The sequence below is a fragment of the Lissotriton vulgaris genome, chromosome 12 (assembly GCF_964263255.1).
Source record: "Lissotriton vulgaris chromosome 12, aLisVul1.2, whole genome shotgun sequence".
Classification (NCBI taxonomy): domain Eukaryota; kingdom Metazoa; phylum Chordata; class Amphibia; order Caudata; family Salamandridae; genus Lissotriton; species Lissotriton vulgaris.
In genome coordinates, this window is record NC_141700.1 from 603,763,798 (window position 1) to 603,785,302 (window position 21,505).

Sequence of the window (21,505 nt, forward strand, 5' to 3'; positions counted from 1 at the left end):
CCAAATCTGATTTAAAAGGTGTCCACACTTACAACAAGCCACATCACATGAGCCAAATTGATTATATATTAGTCGACTTAAGGCTGTGGCCATCTGTAATCGATATGATTGTGTTAGAAAGATCAGAATGCAATCACAACCCCATCTCTTTGACCACTCAGGTCTTTTGTGGGAGCATCCCTTCAGATCTTGATCTACCCTCTTACACCATGGATATTACCTTCACTGCTGACAAACACCACCTGAAATGACATCAGGTAGCTGCTCTTCCTGATATATTATCTGCCGTAGATATGGACCCTGAAACAGTCCTCGCTCAAATTGAGGTCGACCAATTTGACACACCAGACCAATGGATGCATATTCATAAGGCACTCTTTGAGCGCATTTTAGGTTATTTCACCATCCCTCTTTCACGCAACAGGAAAAGTACTGATAAGAATCGATCCTGGTTTAATAAAGAATGCCGCAAACTCAATCATTCCCTAGTTACAGCCATCCAATCTAGGAATCTGGTCCACATTCCCCTGTAGAGGAAGGCCTACAAGATGACCATTTCTAATGCTAAATGGGACTGGGATGAACAGAGGTGGAGGGCCCTTCCTGACGTATGCACAGCCACAAATTCTACCAAATTCTGGCAATTAGTCGCATGTGGTGCTCTTCAGCCATATTGGAACCATCAAGTAAGGTTTCTCCATCTCACTGTATATTCTGGTGACTCTAACACTCCAACACAAACTACCACCGAAGTCCTTCCGCCTCCCACCTCTGTTACGCCCATGTTTGCTATCACTGATATCATCGATCCCTAAATGCTGTCTTGTGGGCCGGGTCTCAGGACCTGATGGTGTTCCAGCTGACACATTCTTATCTGATCAGGAGGATTGGCCAGCTTTATTTTAGCCAATGTTATCAGTCAGATGGGGCACCCATTCCTGATTCTTGGAAGGGCGCAATGGTTTTACCCATCCATAAAAAAGGTAACCGATCTCAACCGAGCAATAGCAGACCAATAGGCCTAAAAGACTGCCCCCAAAAAGTGTTTTGCCTCCGTCTGCTGCCAAAAATCCCTGATTGGATTATGGAACAGGATGTCCTCAGTCATAGTTCGCAGGAAGGTCTCAACCATCGACCAGGCCTTCCGTCTTTTATTAATCTATTGGAAGAACTGTTGTGATTGGCAAGGGCAACCTTTGTCTATCTAAAATTGGCTTTTGACTTGATCCCCCGGCTGGCCTTTGGAAATCACCCGCTTTTCTGGCTATGCCTCCTCACATTCTATCATTACTAATCCGTTTACATGACGTCCATTACGCACATATCGGGGGGGGGGGCGCAAAGTCAATTGACTGATAGGTTTGGTGTTCTCCAGAGCTGTGTTCTGGACCCCACATGATTCTTGTAATTTATAATTGATATTGCTCACTTCCTTTCCCACTTTGAAACAGATGCTCCCTCTTTGGCACAAATCAAATCTCCGATTCTCCTCTTTGCAGACAACACTTTGTTGGGCTTCAGACACTTTTGGCTTGCTTCAACTAGTTTGCCTTGATCTTGGCTTGGAGATCAGCACCTCTAAAACCAAAGGGATGTTGTTTAATCCACATAAATTGTACAAGGGGAGTCCCCCTGGAGAGGGTTGATTCTTTTACCTATCTTGAGGTAACGTTTTCTGGGGGTATGACCTGGCACTCCCACATCGATAAGGCAGCCTTGAGACTTAAGACCACTGGTGTGTTACTAAAGGAGTATTCAACTTTATACACCAAACCCATTATGCCAGCTCTACAAGGCCATTAGCACTTGGTTCCACCCTATACAGGGTAGAACTGTGGGGTTTTCCAACCATGAAGAATTAACCATAACTGAAAATAAATTCTTTAGAAACCTTGACTATCTTCCTCCTAGCACTCCACTCTGTTCACTTTTTATGGACCTGGGAGTAAATAGGGCTGCGGGTAAAATCCTTCTATGCCCCAAAGTTTATTGGAGATGCCTATGGACCACCCCTAAACTTACCCACTATGTGGACGGTCTTGAGGATGCCATGAAGGCTGACCGCTTCAGCGAGGTCCCCTGGCTCACAAGATTCAAGGAGGCATTTCACTGACTTGGGATGCTTGAGTTGTGGGATCAGCCAGATTCCACTAATTTCCCATCCAAAGATTTTCTGAAAATGCATTACTGGACAACAATAATGGCCAATGAATGCAGAAGAGCCGCCTGCTTTAAGCTTACTAATGATTATATTGATTTCAAGCTCACGTGTGGGTTTGAGCTCTTCTGGGATCAGGTGTCTGTTGTACTGGAGAGGAAGGTTTACTTCCAGATCCGAGTGGGTACCCTCCCGCACACAGTGCTCACTTCCAATTGGATCATCCCGCCAAACATGAGGCATCATCCTGCCAAACATGAACCATCATACTGCCAAAAATCAGACATCATCCAGCCAAACATGGGGCATCATCCCACCAAACATGGGGTATCATCCCACCAAACATGGGGCATCATCCCTCAAAACATGGGGCATCATCCCACCAAACATGGGGTATGATTCCACCAAACATGGGGTATCATCCCTCCAAACATGAGGCATTTTCCCACCAAACATGGGGTATCATCCCACCAAACATGGGGTATCATCCCATCAAGCATGAGGCATTATCCCACTAAACATGGGGTAGCATCCCACCAAACATGGGGCATCATCCCATCAAACATGAGGCATTATCCCACCAAACATGAGACATCATCCCTCCAAACATGGGGCATCATCCCTCCAAACATGGGGCATCATCCCTCCAAACATGGGGCATTATCCCTCCAAACATGGGGCATCATCCCACCAAACATGGGCCCTGTTGGAAAGGGGATCTTAGGGTTGGCCGAGCAAAGTCGAGAGGCCTCCTGGTGAGGTTCCTCTCCTAGGATCGTACAGATGAGCAATCACCCCCCTACAGATGGACACCACACAAAGATAGGTTCTCAACGTTTTTATCAATACTTTAAGGCAGGTTATCGTAGCGATACAGGTGTAACTGGATCCAGGGATCCTTTCAGGTTTAGTCTCTGAGGGAAGGGGGTAGCGGGACAGTCTTGGTACCAGCCTGGTACAGGGATACCCTACGCTCAGCTCTCAATCCTCGAGCTGGGGGGTTCCTCAGGGATGGGCCGCGGCACCAGCAGGGCTCCAAGGATGGATTCGACGAAGGTGGGCCGCGGCAGCGCCAGCAGGGCTCCAAGAATGGATTCGACGAAAGTGGGCCGCGGCAGCGGCAGCAGGGCTCCAAGGATGGATTCGACGAAGGTGGGCCGCGGCAGCGCCAGCAGGGCTACAGAGATGGTTTCAACGGAGATGGGCCGCGGCAGCGCCAGCAGGGCTCCAGAGATGGTTTCAACGAAGATGGGCCGCGGCAGCGCCAGCAGGGCTCCAGAGATGGTTTCAACGAAGATGGGCCGCGGCACTGCCAGCAGGGCTCCAAGGATGGTTTCGGCGGAGATGAGCCGCGGCAGCGCCAGCAGGGCTCCAAAGGTGGTTACGGGTTCCACGCGGATGAGCTCGTCTCGGTGTCTCTCGACTCCAGGATACAACTGCCGACCTGTTCCAGAGCTGCCCCAGTTATAGGTCTGGCGTCCTTTGATGTCCGGACCCTCGCACATGGGGGTCGGAGGGGCCGGGATGAGCGTGTCCAGACACCCAGCAGGGGGGTGGAGCCAGCGCCCAGGGAGGCCGGAGGCGATTGAAACCAGGCGTCGGGGGACGGTTGGAGGACCATCGAAACTCTTTCCCCCATTGATCCGTCAAGTGGCCTCTTTACCACCTGGTCGGATCGTGGTGCCTCGATGTCGAGGCTTCGCTGGGTCTGCGGCCGGGGTCGGGCCGAGGCCACGAGGCCTGGTCGTGGAGGGCCCAAGATGGAGTCTGGGTTTGAGATGGTGGTCCGGGATAGGGTTCGGACCATCCGAGGGTGTCTAGGAGGGGGTGCTGAGTTCCAAAAGGGGGAGAGCTGGGGGTTGCCCGGAGGGGCGGCTCTCGTGTAGGGTGGATGGTGCTGCTCTCGGCCGGAGAACAGGGGTTGAGGTAGTCCGCCATGCGGGAGGAGTGGGACCACGCCACGAGGCCGGGTCCAACACACGTCCCCCCCAGCTGAAGGCAGGGGGAGTCACCCATCTTCTTGGGTATTCTCCTCACCGAGGCGGAAGAAGCGGGACAGGCCGTCTGCGTTAGCGTGGTCGTTGCCTGGGCGATGCTCCACAGTGAAGTCCATCCCTTGTAGGGAGATGGACCAACGCAGCAACTTCGGATTCTCCCCTCGCATCTGCATCAGCCACCGCAGAGGTCGGTGGTCAGTTTGTACCCGGAAGTGGGTGCCGAAGAGATAGGGCCGGAGTTTCTTGAAGGCCCACACCACGGCGAAGGCCTCCTGCTCAATGGTGCTCCAGCGCTGTTCTCGGGCCAGCAGACGTCGGCTAATGAAGGCCACCGGCTGATCAATTCCCTCGGTGTTGACTTGTGAGAGAACCGCCCCGACGCCGTGATCGGAGGCATCCGTCTGAACTATGAACTCCCGGCTGTAATCGGGGACCTGGAGCACGGGGGAGGTGCACATCGCTGTCTTTAGGGTCTCAAAGGCGGTCTGACACTCGGGTGTCCAGTGCACCTTCTGTGGTTGTCTTTTGGAAGTGAGTTCCGTGAGGGGGCCCACAATACTGCCATAGTCTTTTATGAAGCGCCGGTAATACCCAGTGAGCCCCAGGAAGGCTCGGACCTCTGTCTGGGTGATCGGGGGCTCCCAGCCATGATGGCGTCGATCTTGGGTTGGAGGGGGGCCACCTGGCCGCTTCCCACTTGGTGCCCCAGGTAGGTCACGGAACCTTGGCCGATCTGGCATTTGCTGGCTTTTATGGTTAATCCGGCCCGGCGGAGGGCGGCCAAGACCTCCCGGAGGTGTTGGAGGTGCTCAGCCCAGTGGAGGCTGTACACCGCGATATCGTCCAGGTAGGCGGCGCTGAACTCCTCGAGCCCCGGCAGCACCTTATTCACCAGTCTCTGGAACGTGGCGGGAGCGTTTTTCATTCCGAAGGGCATCACCTTGAAGTGGTAGTGGCCATCGGGGGTGGAGAAAGCGGATCGCTCCTGGACGCCTGGTGTGAGTCCGATCTGCCAGTAGCCCGCGGTCAGGTCGAAGGTGCTCAGGTAACGGGCCGCCCACAGGCGGTCGATCAGTTCATCAGCCCGGGGGATGGGGTGAGCGTCTGTTTGGGTGACGGCGTTCAGACCCCGGTAGTCCACACAAAACCTGAGTTCAGGGGCGATGCCAGGGGCGGCGGCCTTGGGGACCAGGACAACAGGACTGGCCCATGGACTGTCGGAGGGCTCGACCACCCCCAGAGCCAGCCTTTTGGACACTTCTGACTGAATGCAGGCTCGCACCTGATTGGGGACTCGGTAGGCCCGGTGTCACACAGGCGGGCTATCCCCGGTGTCGACATCGTGGACGCACCACGGGGTGACCCCGGGGGTAAGAGAAAATAAATCGGCAAATTGTCCCAATAGCTTTTGGCAATCTCGGCGTTGTTCTGGGGTCAGGGTGGAGGAGAGGTTGACTCCCTCCACCGATCCGTCTTTTTCGAAGGCGTTCAGGAGGTCTGGTAGGGGCTCTGAGTCATCTTCAGCCCCACTGTCGGTAGCCATTAGGAGGCTAAGTTCTGATCGGACAAAGTGGGGCTTGAGTCTGTTGGCGTGGAGGACCCGGAGGGGGTTCCTGGGGGACTCCATGTCCACTAGGTAGGTGACGGGGCTCTTGCGTTCCACCACCTTGAAGGGCCCGGTCCACTTGTCCTGGAGGGCACATGGTTCGACCTGGGACATGACCCAGACCTGTTGTCCCGGCTCAAACCCAATAGAGGAGGCGTTTTGATCATACCAACGTTTCATGTCTTCTTGACTGGCTTCGAGGTTGGCCTTGGCAAGTTCCCGGAACCACCGAGTCTGGTTCCGGAGGGTCAGGAGGTACCGATATACGTCAGGGGAGCATCTTGGGCGGTCACCTCCCATCCTTCTTTGACCAGGCTTAGGGGACCCCGGACCGGGTGCCCGTACAATAGTTCGAAGGGGCTGAATCCCAGGGACTTCTGGGGGACCTCCCGATAGGCGAAGAGGAGGCAGAGCAGCAACACGTCCCATTGGCGTCGTAAGGGCTCCTCCAGGCCCATGATCATCCCCTTGAGGGTGCGATTGAAGCGTTCCACCAGTCCGTTCCCTTGGGGGTGGTAGGGGGTCGTAAATTTGTACGTGACCCCGCATTGCTGCCATAGGGACTTCATGTAGCGGGAAATGAAGTTCGTGCCCGATCACTGACGACTTCTCGGGGGAAGCCCACCCGGGAGAAGATCCCCATCAGGGCCCGGCCCACCACGGGAGCCGTCACGGTCCGGAGAGGGATAGCTTCGGGATAGCAGGTGGCATGGTCCACCAAGATGAGGATGAAACGGTGACCTTGGGATGTCCGGGGCTCCAGGGGCCCCACAACGTCGATCCCCACCCGCTCGAAGGGAGTGTTGACGACTGGAAAAGGTTGCAGGGGGACTTTTAGTTTTCCGCCGCTCTTCCCGCTGGCTTGGCAGGTGGGGCAAGTCCGGCAGTGATTGATCACATCGTTCCTCATCTTGGGCCAGTAGAAGTGGGTCACCAGGCGGCTGTAAGTTTTGTCCTACCCCAGGTGCCTAGCGAGGGGCACATCGTGTGCCAGGTTCAGGAGGAAGTCTCTGAATCGGAGGGGGACCACCAGTACCCGGCTGGCCCCTAGCTCAGCAATCTTCTGCTCGCTGTAGAGGAGCTCATTGTCCCAATAGACCCAGTGGGCCCCCGAGGCATCCCCTGTGCTCTGGGCTGTGGCTTGCTGTCGGATCCCCTCGAGGGAGGGACACGTTTTTTGCTCTTGACGGAACTGTTCTCGAGTGGGGCCACCTTCTTGGTGCCACTGGGCCAGTTCCGGGAGGTCGCTGAGCGGGGCAACTTCTTCACAGTTGGGCCCCGGTGGACCGGGTTCAGGGTGGGTGTCTTCGGCGACGACGGGCGGTGGAGGCTCGGGCCACTCTGATTCTTCGGTGGAGGTGATGGCTCGGGCGGTCATGGATCGGGTTGTCGCACAGACCCACTCAGGGAGGCCTAGCATCCCCAGATGCTCCCTCCACTCGACGTCAGCCCAGGGGAGCTCTAGAGGGCGTTCCCGAGGAGGCAGTCTACGGGGGCATCGTCTCGGACAGTCACTTTCAGCATGCCTGACACTCCTCCCCACTCAAAGGGGACGCGGGCCATCTGGCACAGGCTCTCGGAATTATCCGCGGACCGTACTGGGCACAGTACATTGGGCAAAATTTGATCCGGGGTCACCAGGTGGCAACGGACGGCCGTCACGCTGGCTCCTGTGTCGCGGAGGGCTTCGGCCCGGTGTCCATTAATGGTGACCCACTGACTGTACTTCTGGGTGTTGGCCGGGATCGGGGCCCGGGGGACCATGTCTCTTTCGCCTAGACATACCAGGGACATGGCTGCGGGCTCCCACTCGGTCTGGTCTTGGTCATAGTCTTCTTTTTCTTCGCCCTGCTCCTCCCCCAGGGAGGCGGCGGCGATCTGGCGGTTTTGCGGACCTGTGGGGTTGGATGGCTGGTTTCTGGGACAGTTGGGGTCATTGGCGTAATGACCGGGTCGCTGGCATTTGTGGCAGATAATGTTCGAGTGGGGCCCCGGCCGTGCAGGGGGGGCTCCTCTTCCGGCCAGGGGAGGGGAAGTGTTGGTGGGGGGCACCGTGGCGGTGTCCCTGCCCCGGCCCTGGCCTCCTCCTCCTCCGCCTCGCTGATGGTGGGATCGCTGGTGAGCTCGGCCCTGGTCTCCCATCCAGTTCCGGGGGACCCGGGTGCTCTCCTATCGATCGGCTTCGATGGCGAGTTTACGGGGCTCGGTCAGTTTGCTGTCGAGGAGATGCTGCCTGAGTTCGACGAAACAGTTGTTAGAGAGGTGTTCCCATACAATGAGGTTGAACAACTGCTCGTAGGTGGTGACTTGGCTGCCCTTGATCCACCCCTCTAAGGCTCTACTATAGAAGTTCACATATTCCACCCAGGTGGTACCGGGGATCCTCTTGCAGTCTTGGAATCGCTGCCGGTACATCTCGGGGGTGAGCCCATAGCGAGTGAGGAGGGTGGCTTTCATGTGTTCGTACAAGGTCATCTCGGCGTCGGGGAGCTGTAGCAGGGCGTCTCTCCTCTCATTGACGAACCTCCCCCACAACCCGGCACCCCAGTCTTTTTGTGGTACTCGGTGTGAGGTCATGGCTACCTCGTAGGCCTTAAACCATTGCTGGATGTCGTCGTTTTTATAGTACTCTCGGACGACATCTTTGGGGATGTGGACCTTGGTGTCTGTAGAGGGAGGGGGGCTCCGGCTCCCGGAGATGCCAGTGTCCCCGTTTTTCGCCTTAACCTCCAGTTCTTTTAAACCGCGCTTGTGCTCGTACGCGAGCTTCTTCTCCTCCAAATCCCTCTGCCTTCTTTGCTCTTCCAGGTCTCCCTGTAGCCGTAGTTGCTCAAGGGCTATCTTTTTTTCGGCCAGTTGCAGTTCCCCATCTAAGCGGAGTCTAGCCAGTTCTAATTCGTGGAGCCGGCTCCTATCTCGTTCTCGGGCATCTTCGTGGGAGAGGCCCGTGTTTCTCTCCTCCGCTGGGGTTGCGATGTTCTCTGGGTGCAGATCGGGGACTGTGATGCCTTCGTTCTGGGGTGGCGTCGCTCCTGTCTCCACCCAGGTCTGCAGAGCCTGCTTGAGATCGTCTTTGGTGCTTAGTCCTGTGGTAGCGATACCCAAGTCTTTGCAGAATTGCTTCAATTCTTTGTGGCTATAATCTTCTAATCGTTCCATCTGGAACTCCGAGGTCGTCCCGGTTTCTTTGGTAGTCATGGTCGTCGTGTGTTTCTGTTAGTAGTGGTGCGAGTTACTCTCTGTACGATCTGCGTCGGCTCGGATCGCACCGCCTGCCACCAATGTTGGAAAGGGGATCTTAGGGTTGGCCGAGCGAAGTCGAGAGGCCTCCTGGCGTGGTTCCTCTCCTAGGATCGTACAGATGAGCAATCACCCCCCTACAGATGGACACCACACAAAGATAGGTTCTCAACGTTCTTATCAATACTTTAAGGCAGGTTATCGTAGCGATACAGGTGTAACTGGATCCAGGGATCCTTTCAGGTTTAGTCTTTGAGGGAAGGGGGTAGCGGGACAGTCTTGGTACCAGCCTGGTACAGGGATACCCTACGCTCAGCTCTCAATCCTCGAGCTGGGGGGTTCCTCAGGGATGGGCTGCAGCAGCGCCAGCAGGGCTCCAAGGATGGATTCGGCGAAGGTGGGCCGCGGCAGCGCCAGCAGGGCTCCAAGGATGGATTCGACGAAGGTGGGCCGCGGCAGCGCCAGCAGGGCTCCAGAGATGGTTTCAACGAAGATGGACCGCGGCAGCGCCAGCAGGGCTCCATAGATGGTTTCGGCGAAGATGAGCCGCGGCAGCGTCAGCAGGGCTCCAAAGGTGGTTACGGGTTCCACGCGGATGAGTTCGTCTCGGTGTCTCTCGACTGCAGGATACAACTGCCGACCTGCTCCAGACCTGCCCCAGTTATAGGTCTGGCGTCCTTTGATGTCCGGACCCTCGCACCTGGGGGTCGGAGGGGCCGGGATGAGCGTGTCCAGACACCCAGCAGGGGGGTGGAGCCAGCGCCCAGGGAGGCCGGAGGCAATCGAAACCAGTCGTCGGGGGACGGTTGGAGGACCATCGATACTCTTTCCCCCATTGATCCGTCAAGTGGCCTCTTTACCACCTGGTCGGATCGTGGTGCCTCGATGTCGGGGCTTCGCTGGGTCTGCTGGTCGTGGAGGGCCCAAGATGGAGTCTGGGTTTGAGATGGTGGTCCGGGATAGGGTTCGGACCATCCGAGGGTGTCGAGGAGGGGTTGCTGAGTTCCAAAAGGGGGAGAGCTGGCGGTTGCCCGGAGGGGCGGCTCTCGTGTAGGGTGGATGGTGCTGCTCTCGGCCGGAGAACAGGGGTAGAGGTAGTCCAGGGCCCGCCATGCGGGAGGAGTGGGACCACGCCACGAGGCCGGGTCCAACAGGCCCCCATCCCATCAACCATGAGGCATTATCCCACCAAACATGGGGTATCATCCCACCAAACATGGGGCATCATCCCACCAAACATGGGGCATCATCCCTCCAAACATGGGGCATCATCCCACCAAACATGGGACATCATTCCACCAAATATATATATATTTATATATATATATATATATATATATATATATATATATATATATATATATATATATATATATATATATATATATATATATATATATATATATATTACCTACTGGCGGTCGCCAGTAGGTATATATAGTTAGGATTTTTTCTCTATGGGATTTTTGAAAATTCTATGTCTAATAACTTTGGCGTTTGAGGACGGAATTGGCTGAAATTTTCAGGAAAATGGAACATTTTGTTTCTGAGCAGCCCCTGACAATTTGGGGGGGTTTCATCAAGGGGGGGCCGAGAAAAAAGGGGGGTCCCAAAACGCATTTTTCCCATGTTAATTTCCATAGGGCGGTTGGCCTCACTTTTAGCTCGAACGGCTGAATGGATTTGCACGAAACTTGGCAAAATTGTAGGGACTGTTAGCCTGATGTGCCTTTGCTGGGTCTCAATATATGTGCTCCAGTGGATTTTGAGTAATTTAGGTTCAAAAAAATATATATATCTGGGCGGAGCCTAACCACACATCTGATCTGATTGGCTGTCAGCACTTCATCCAAGAAGTGTTGGCAGCCATCTTGGGACCAATATACATGATAGCACCTCATTAAAAAGCATTGTAGTTAATAGAGGGTTTTAGGACTTTAGTTACATTATAAATCATTTGTTGATGGTACCATACTCGTTTTAGGAATTGTGGTGGGTTCTAAGGTGATTTTACCATGTGAAAAAACCTTCTGCTGTGATATCATGAATATTGTTTGAAAGAAAACTAATATCTCATGATTTTCCCACAGTGGTTTGGAAGGGGATCTATAAGCTAAACTGAAAGCATTTTTTCTGTAAATTCACATTATCTTTCTCAGTCATGTGAAAATGAAGTCTGACATTCTCAGTAAAACATGTACATCCAACAAGGACAGAGACTGTCAGTTGATTCCTTTGTGTTCTACTGCAGCCTCCTAGAGTGTTCTAAAGAACAACTAGAGCGCTAACAGTCCTACTTATTACAAAGGTATGGCACACCTGAAGCCATCTTGATTGGAATAAAGTGGTAACTCTTAAAACATTTAATTTAAAAAGAAACAACATGAGGGGGTATATTTTGCCATAGAAAGTATGATTAGTGCTGCAGAATGAAAAATTAGGGCACATTTTGAGTGACTTCTCAAATCCTTTTCTATTTCATTAAAACATTCTGACATGCAGTCTCCCAAAATGGCCACCAGAGACAAAAGAGCCCAAATGTAGCCCAAATATCACCCAGATGTAGCCCAAGTATAGCCCAATGACAGAATGTCCCAGAGTGTTCTAAAGAACAACTAGAGCGCTAACAGTCCTACTTATTACAAAGGTATGGCACACCTGAAGCCATCTTGATTGGAATAAAGTGGTAACTCTTAAAACATTTAATTTAAAAAGAAACAACATGAGGGGGTATATTTTGCCATAGAAAGTATGATTAGTGCTGCAGAATGAAAAATTAGGGCACATTTTGAGTGACTTCTCAAATCCTTTTCTATTTCATTAAAACATTCTGACATGCAGTCTCCCAAAATGGCCACCAGAGACAAAAGAGCCCAAATGTAGCCCAAATATCACCCAGATGTAGCCCAAGTATAGCCCAATGACAGAATGTCCCAGAGTGTTCTAAAGAACAACTAGAGCGCTAACAGTCCTACTTATTACAAAGGTATAGCACACCTGGAGCCATCGTGATGGGAATAAAGTGGTAACTCTTAAGACATTTAATTTAAAAAGGAACAAAATGAGGGGGTATATTATGCAATAGAAGGTATTATTAGTGCTGCAGAAAGAAAAATTAGGGCACATTTTGAGTGACTTTTCAAATCCTCTTCTATTTCATTAAAAAATTCTGACATGCAGTCTCCCAAAATGTCCACCAGAGACAAAAGAGCCCAAATGTAGCCCAAATATCACCCAGATGTAGCCCAAGTATAGCCCAATGACAGAATGTCCCAGAGTGTTCTAAAGAACAACTAGAGCGCTAACAGTCCTACTTATTACAAAGGTATGGCACACCTGAAGCCATCTTGATTGGAATAAAGTGGTAACTCTTAAAACATTTAATTTAAAAAGGAACAAAATGAGGGGGTATATTTTGCCATATGAATTATGATTAGTGCTGCAGAAAGAAAAATTAGGGCACATTTTGAGTGACTTCTCAAACCCTCTTCAATTTCATTAAAAAATTCTGACATAGTCTCGCAAGATGGCCACCAGAGACAAAAGAGCCTAAATGTAGCCCAAATATCACCCAGATGTACCCCAAGTATAGCCCAATGACAGAATGTCCCAGAGTGTTCTAAAGAACAACTAGAGCGCTAACAGTCTTACTTATGACAAAAGTATGGCACACCAGAAGCCATCTTGATTGGAATGAAGTGGTAAGTCTGAAAACACTCAATTTAAAAAGGAACAACATGAGGGGGTTAATTTTGCCATAGAAAGTATGATTAGTGCTTCAGAAAGAAAAATTAGGGATCATTTTGAGTGACTTCTCAAATCCTCTTCTATTTCATTAAAAAAATTCTGACATGCAGACTGAAACATGCACTTTGAATACCAGCAGCAGACGTCCCTGGTGAGCAGTAGCTTTACTACAGTGATCTAATGTGCAACTAGAGTGCTAACATTCAGAATTTATGGCAAATGTGTGACACATCTGAATGCCTTCTTGATGGAACCAAAGTAAACAAGCATTGAAAATGCAATAGATCTCGCCCTCGTTTAAGTTAAAGCCATTCTGTTTGTAATGAGGTGGCTTTTTAGCTTTGCTTTTATTAGTGTTTTTTCAACTTTCATGTAAATAACGCACCGTTTTCACCAAATCGACTTTGCCCAAGCACACCCTTCCCTTCGGCCAACAAATCCCACCTGCCGATCCACTCTCCCTACAGCTCACCCAAGCCCCGTCCCTCTAGCGCAACTGGAACACCCCAAATTCACCTTCTCCATGCGCACCAAAAACTCCCATTGAATAACATGACAATTCGCTACTCCGCACAAAAATTGCTCTTTAAAGCACTTCCACTGCTCCGATCCGCTTCAAACTTGGCTGGACACTAGTTCCAGCGATTCCCTAACATCTCACCAAAAATCAGCCCAATCCATCCACTGGAACGGGGACGAATTTCAACCCGAATACGCGCCCCCCGCAAACACAAAAAAAGCCATAAAACGGCCAAATCTCGACCAAAAACCGCCAAAATCGCTCAAAACCTTGCCAACACCAATACGCACGAAACTGAACCGGCCCCTCAGCCCTAGGCTCCGGGAACCCTACTTAATTGACCCAAAAGCCCTAAAAAAGCAACATAATACACACGAAAACGCCCTAACAACCCTAAAATGCATATAAGTATATGTATGCATGCATTTATGTTTGTATTTATATAGATATACAGATGATATATGTTTATATATGTATGTATATATATATATTCACTGAAAAAACCATAGGCTATAGACCATATATAGTTAGGAATTAGCATTTACAAAACCTTGAAAATTCACTGAAAAAACCATAGGTTATAGACCATATATAGTTAGGAATTAGCATTTACAAAACCTTGAAAATTCACTGAAAAAACCATAGGTTATAGACCATATATAGTTAGGAATTCGCATTTACAAAACCTTATTTTACTCACACAAAACCATTGAAATTCCATATATAGTTAGTTGCACTAACTATATATCGCGCACCCGCAATCCACTGCTGATGATGTCACATATTACATCATTCATGACATGGTCAGTGACATCACTGATGACATCACTGATGACATCTCAAATGACATCACTGATGACAACATCCAGTGACTGTATGTTTCTGTAAAGTTAAAATATGTCTTACATATTGAAGAATGAGTGGATGTATAAGTGTCTGGATGAAGGATTTAGTAGGTGCATGACTGACTGTATGAGTGAGTGATTAAATGTGTCTCACTGAGTGCATGGGTTAGTGACTAAACTGTCTTAATTTGTGCATCATTATGTCTGTTGTTCTGTAAACTGTTGCATGTGTTGATAAGTAGCTATATGAGTAACTATATGGGTTATTGATTGGTTGCCCAAGTATTTGTATGGGAGACTGAGTGTGTGTGTGGGTGGCTGGGAGGTGTATGACTCTGTGCATAGATGTGTGAGCAGTTGATTCACTAGATGTATGGTTTCAAAAGTGCATGTGGAAACAGCTGTATGGGCGGTTGACTGTGTGCATGAGTGTATTGGTGAGTGAATGGATATCTCAGTGCTACATGTCAAAGTAAGTACATATGTAAAACACAGTACATGTGAGAGTTGACATATATAAATAACTGTGCATAAGAGCCAGTGAATGTGTGAGTGGCTGTATGGATCATTGTGAACTTGTATCAGGGATTGTATAAGAGAGTTAATATGTGTTAGTATATGTTTGAATAAGTAAAGTTTGTATAACTGTATAGTTGAGGAAATGGACGTGTGATTGATTCTTTGATTGACTGACTAGGTGTGTGAGTAACTCCATGGATGAGTGACAGTCTGTGAGTGTCTGTTTACACTGATTGTATCTAAGGTTATATTAGAGTCTGAAGAGGTTCATTGTATTATCACATGAATGATATCATCAGTGATGTGATCAGTAATGTCAAATGAGATGTCATCAGTGATGTCATCAGTGATGTCATTTGAGATGTCATCAGTGATGTCATTTGAGATGTCATCAGTGATGTCATCAGTGATGTCACTGACCATGTCATGAATGATGTAATATGTGACATCATCAGCAGTGGATTGCGGGTGCGCGATATATAGTTAGTGCAACTAACTATATATGGAATTTCAATGGTTTTGTGTGAGTAAAATAAGGTTTTGTAAATGCGAATTCCTAACTATATATGGTCTATAACCTATGGTTTTTTCAGTGAATATATATATATATATATATATATATATATATATATATATACATATATATATATATATATACATATATATATATACATGCAATCCCAAACAACGGGCAGTAAGGTGGGAATCAATCATCAATGCATTTGTAAAGCTCACTACTTACCCGTGGGGGTCTCAAGGCGCTGGGGGTGCTGCTACTGCTCGAATAGACAGGTCTTGAGTAGTCTTTTGAAGGTTAGCAGGTCCTGGGTCTGCTGTAGGAGGATGGGGAGGGTGTTCCAGCTCTTGGTGACGAGGTGGGAGAACGATCTGCTGCCGGAGGCTGCTCTTCAGATGCGGGGGACGGTGGCGAGGGAGAGGTCAGCGGAGCGGAGCTGGCGGTTGGGCTGTATCGGGAAAGACGGGGTACTGAAGATTACTGGTAAGTTACCGGAGCATTCCCTCCTCGCCATCTTCCCTGATCCAGTCCTTACCTGCGAGATGATACCCCTATGCATAAAGCTACAATCTTATACATTTTCAGGAGTCCTTGACACAGATGTGATCAAGTTTAACAAATATATTATCAACACCCTTGATTCAGTGGCTCCATTAAAACTTCAGGTAACAAAAAAGGTCCAAGCCTTCAGCCCGGTGGTTGAAGAGCTGTTGTAAAAATCTAGAGTGACGTTGGAGAAAATCCTATAGTCCAAAGGCTAAGGATCAATACAAAGTAGGTCTGAGAAATCTTTGCAAATCTTCCCATAAAGCAAAGAGAGAGTTCTTTTCCTCTTGAATTTTAGTAGCTTCAAATACCTCAAGAGAGGTATCAAAAATATTCCATTCTGTTATCGCTCCTGAGGCAGTAAATAGTAAAATCAACCCTTCTTGTCAACTTTGTAATGATTTATCATCAGTTTATTCACTATAAAATTCAGAAAATGTATGCAACCTTTCGCACAAACATAACACTGGAGATGCCTGTAGATTCTGTGATTCTACCCTCAAATGTTCTTATAATTTCAGAGGAAGTTTAGCTGAAAGAGCTGGAGAAATGTAAATCAGGATCCCCAGCAGGTCTTTGCCCACCTCGAATCTTACAATTCAACGCCTCTATCATCAGTCTGGTGTACCAATAAATTCGGAACGGCTCCCTAAAGGTTGGCTGTTTTCCTTCTGACTGGAAACACTCTTTTCTCCATCCCTTACTTAAGAAGCCCACTGCAGATCCAGCCACCTTGAGCAACTTTAGCCCATCTCTCTTTTACCAGAAGCAGCCATAATCTTGGAGGTATTGGTAAATGGCCACCTCTCCTCCTTTCTAGAATCTAGAGGCCGTTTGCACAACTCATAGGCTGGTGTCTGACAAGGTATGAGAACTGAAACTGCCTTATGGGAAGGGACTTAAGATACCAAAGAACATCTTGACTCTGCGACAGTGATTATGTTGGACCAATCTGTAGCATTCAATGCGGTTTCCCATGCCATCCTTTTGGATAGATTTAGTTCGACAGACATACAAGGCACAGCCTTCTCTTGGCTGAAGTTGTTTTTAGAGACTAGATCTCAGCAGGTTTATCTTTATCCTTTCTCATCCCACTCTAAGCCTCTTATATTGGAGTTCCTCAGGGCTCAGCTTTGAGTCTTACTTTGTTCGATCTTCATCTAGCACCACTGGACCAGTTGATTGAGTCTTGAGGTGTGCAGGTGGTGTCTTATGCGGATGATACCCAACTACTATTGTCCTTCCTGCAACACTCAGATTCTGCCCTCAGTAAGCTCAAAGAGTATCTAAAGGGAGTTGCTGGTTGGATGGATGCCAATATTCTCAAATTAAATGTGGCCAAAACGAAAGTTCTTTTCTTTGATCCAAGAGGCCTGAGAAAATGATTCCGCCCGACCCCTGCTTCCACAGCCTAGAAACAGGTTCTGTAGGACGAAGATCAAACCTTGCAGGCAAGTACTGTATCAGGAAAGCCTTGAACTCAGAGTAAGGATGATTACCGGTAAGTAACTGGGGCATTATGGGGCATGATGTTGGACCCCATCCCTCAAGATGCAGGGGGAAGGGAATGGGCAGGTGCAATGTTGCCGCTTGCCCTCATTTTTCTGTCATCAGACTACGACTCTGCCCTTTCAAGTTATGCGCCTCACTTTCCATCCTCCTGGCATTGAGGCTTTCTCCCTTTGGCTTTAACTCTCCATCGCAATTACCTCCTTCTCCACTCCTCCTGCCCGTCTCACCACATTTTTCACAGCTCTACCTCAACTTTGTAAACTTGTTGCTTTGACTTCCCTCACTACCCAACCTCATGCCCACTTTTAGTACACTAAGGAATTAAAATTATGACCACTCCTACCACAGTCCCAGCAGCTCTGCCAATAATCGATAAGAAGTACAAAGAAGCTCCTGAAGACTCGCTGGCATGTCTGGTTGGACATCCAAAATCGGACTCTACCATTACACAGGCTGCCCAGCGCTGGTCAAAGAACCCTTCCATGCCAGTTTCAATGCCACCTGACAAGGAAGGCAGGCACCTTGAAAATACTGGTAAGCGGGTCTCAACTATGTCAGGCACAACTGAAGGTGCAGCAAATTGGTTGGCAATCCTGGGCAGAAATGACTGCTAGATTTTGTCGGACATCCTCACATATCTTGATTGCCTGCTGAACGATGAGGAAACAGAAACAAGAAGATTCTGCAGCAAGGAGAAATATCTGCATCGGAAATCATAGATTGTGCTCTGGACATCAGTCCTCAGACAATACGCTTGGTTAAAGGCCACACCATTTCATCCTGAGGTACAAACTAAGATTTTTAGACGTGCCATATGATGGCGATGCTTTGTTTGGCAAGCACATTGATGATTCCTTACAAGCAGTGAAGGCTGACACTGACACCTCTAGATCTTTGGGCACCTTGAAGTTCCATAAAACACCTTTTAGAGGGGCAGGCGGAAGAGGTGCTTATTCATATCGAGGAGAAAACCAGAAATATCAGTCATGCCAACCTTTTCAGCAGCCCTTTCGATCTACCTACCAGCAGCACCAACCATATCAGACACCGCTAGCAGCAGCTTACTCCAAGCAGTCACCAAGGAGTAAGCCGACAGCAGCAAGAGACACTAGCAGGAAGCAAAGACAACATTATGGTGCTGGTTACGCGCCCTACAGAACACCATCCTCTGAGAGCAAGAATTTCAAAATATCCCCATCAATGGCAGACGATCCCAATGGACAAATGGGTCCTGGACCTCATCACGAATGGCCATACTTTGGAATTCACCCGAATTCCACCTACCACTCCACCAAAACAAGCACCTCCATGTCATCTTCAACTTCTCCGAAAGGAAGCACTATCTATGCTAAGCAAGGGTGCCATAGAAAGGATCCCAAACTCTCAAAAAAGAATGGGCTTCTATTCTTGTTTCTTCTTGGTCATGAAGATCTCAGGAAACGGAACAAGTACTTGAAGAAGCAATCGTTTCGTATGATCACTTTTCAAGAAATCCTGCACCTCATCAAACACAGAGATTTCATGAAAACAGTATGCTTATTTCCCTTTTTCCTATCCATCCGAATCTCACATTTTTCAGATTCACAGTAGCTGGCACTCACTACCAATTCAAAGTAGTCCTATTTCATCTCAGGGCCACTTCCTGGATAATTACAAAGTGACTGGCCCCAGTGGCAGCCTACGTAGGACAAAAAGGCCTCTAGGTTTCCCGTATCTTGATGACTGGCTCATAAATGCGCTATTTGCTCGTCAAGCCTCGAAGGACACAATAACCTGTTTGCAAAATGTTTTATCTTTGGGCCTAACCAGTCAATTAGCAAAATTCTCTCCTTTGTCCCACAACAAGGAGAGATTGTGGATACATTGCAAGACAAAGCATCCTTGTCACAAGAAAGACAACAGAAACTCATGATGCTGGCACAGAATTTATCAAAAAGAAAATCAGTTTCTTTTTGCCTTCTCCAATCACTTCTTAGCATTATGCCATCTGCCATTTTACTAGTGCCTTGTGCCCCTCTATGGATGAGACCCTTTCTGGAAGGATTTGATGAACAATGGGTGCAGACAAACAATTAATTTGAAGATGTCATCAAACTTGCACCATTCATGCTAACAGCTCTTCCTTGGAGGACAAACTCACACAATCTCTCTCGTCAGGGCTCGGGGTTTTGTCCCAGATGCCCAAATATACCATTACAACACAAAAAACACAGCATAGCATAGCATAACAAAACACAACAAAGCATAGCATAACAAAACACAACAAAACAGAACAGCATAAAAAAGCATAGCACAGCATAACAAAACACAACAAAGATTAGCAGAGCATAACAAAACATAGCATAGCATAACAAAACACAACAAAACATAGCATAACATAACAAAACAAAGCATAGCATAACAAAAAACAATAAAACATAGCATATCAAAACATAGCAAAACACAACAAAACATAGCATTGCATAACAAAATAACCCAAAACATAGCATAGCATAACAAACATAGCATAGCAAAGTATAGTATAACAAAACAAAACATAACATAGCATAGCAAAACATAGCATAGTGTAAAAACACAATAAAACATAGCATAGCATAACTAAACATAGCATAACAAAGCCTAGCATATCATAGCATAGCAAAACAAAGCATAGCATAATAAAACTCAACAAAGCATAGCTTAACAAAACACAACAAAGCATAGCATAACAAAACTTAGCATAGCATAACAAAACACAACAAAGCATAGCATAACTAAACACAACCAAGCATAGCATAACAAAACATAGCATAACAAAACACAACAAAGCATAGCATAACAAAACACAACAAAACAGAACAGCATAACAAAGCACAGCACAAAATAAAACATAGTATAGCATAGCAAAACACAACTAAGCTTAGCATAGCATAACAAAACATAGCATAGCATAACAAAACATAGCATAGCAAAACACAACACAACGTAGCATAACATAAAAATACAAAGCATAGCATAACAAAACACAATAAAACATAGCAAAACACAACACAACAAAACATAGCATAGCATAACAAAATCAACAAAACAGCATAACAAACATAGCATAGCAAAGCATAGTATAACAAAACAAAACATATCATAGCATAGCAAAACATAGCATAGCATAGTATAAAAAACACAACAAAACATAGCATAACATAACTAAACATAGCATAACAAAGCATAGCATAGCATAACAAAACATAGCATAGCAAAACAAAGCATAGCATAATAAAACACAACAAAACAGCATAGCATAACAAAACATAGCATAGAACAACCACACACACAACCACACACACAACCACACACAACCACACACACAACCACACGCACAACCACTCACACAACCACACGCACAACCACACACATGCACAACCACACACATGCACAACCACACACACACACACAACCACACACAACCACACTGTCAGTGCACACTTTCAACAGACACCATCAGTCGTCAGTGCACGCTTTCACCGGGAACAAACACCACCAGCCGACAGTGCATGCTTTCAATGGGCACAAACACCACCAGCCGTCAGTGCATGCTTTCACTGGGCATAAACACCACCGCTTACATTCTAATTTCTTTCATATTTTTGACTGCTATCTTCTGTCTACTTTATCTACCTTTTCATTTTTATCTCAGTTTTTTCCCCTACTCTGGTCTCTTCTTGGTTTTTCAGCTCTCTCAACTTGTTCTCTCCTTCCTGTTGAAATGAGAAGAATGACTTCAAGAGCTGCTCCTTTTGAGCGCCTGATCCTAAATATCTCTCAATGAGGAGAGTCCCAGAAGAGTGTGTGACAACCCCTGGAACATCTGCTAAGACAGGCACTCTGCAAAGAGGTAGGCCCAAAACAACACTGCAGACACGCCTCATACAGACAGACACACTGAATTCATGTTGGTCACTCCCTCTCTCCTGCTTTGCTTTTCTGATCCTAACTCCCATCACACAAGAAATTTATTTTTTGCAACAATACCCACTTACACAACACCTTGCCAACTAGATTAATTATCTTCTTTTCTCAAACACAACAGATAGTTTCACTAACTGCACACCAGAACAGTAAAGTCATATCCATCAATCAATCAGACGGTATTTGTATAGCGCTGCGTATCACCCTAGGGGTATCCAGGCGCTGTATATAGTTGGCAGAGTGCTGCCAGCTCCACAGCTCTACCCAGGCAACCCATCAACATACGCCTTGGAGGCATTCAGATAATCTTCCGTAAATGTCCTGCACACATTGCATCAATAACTTTTACCAGA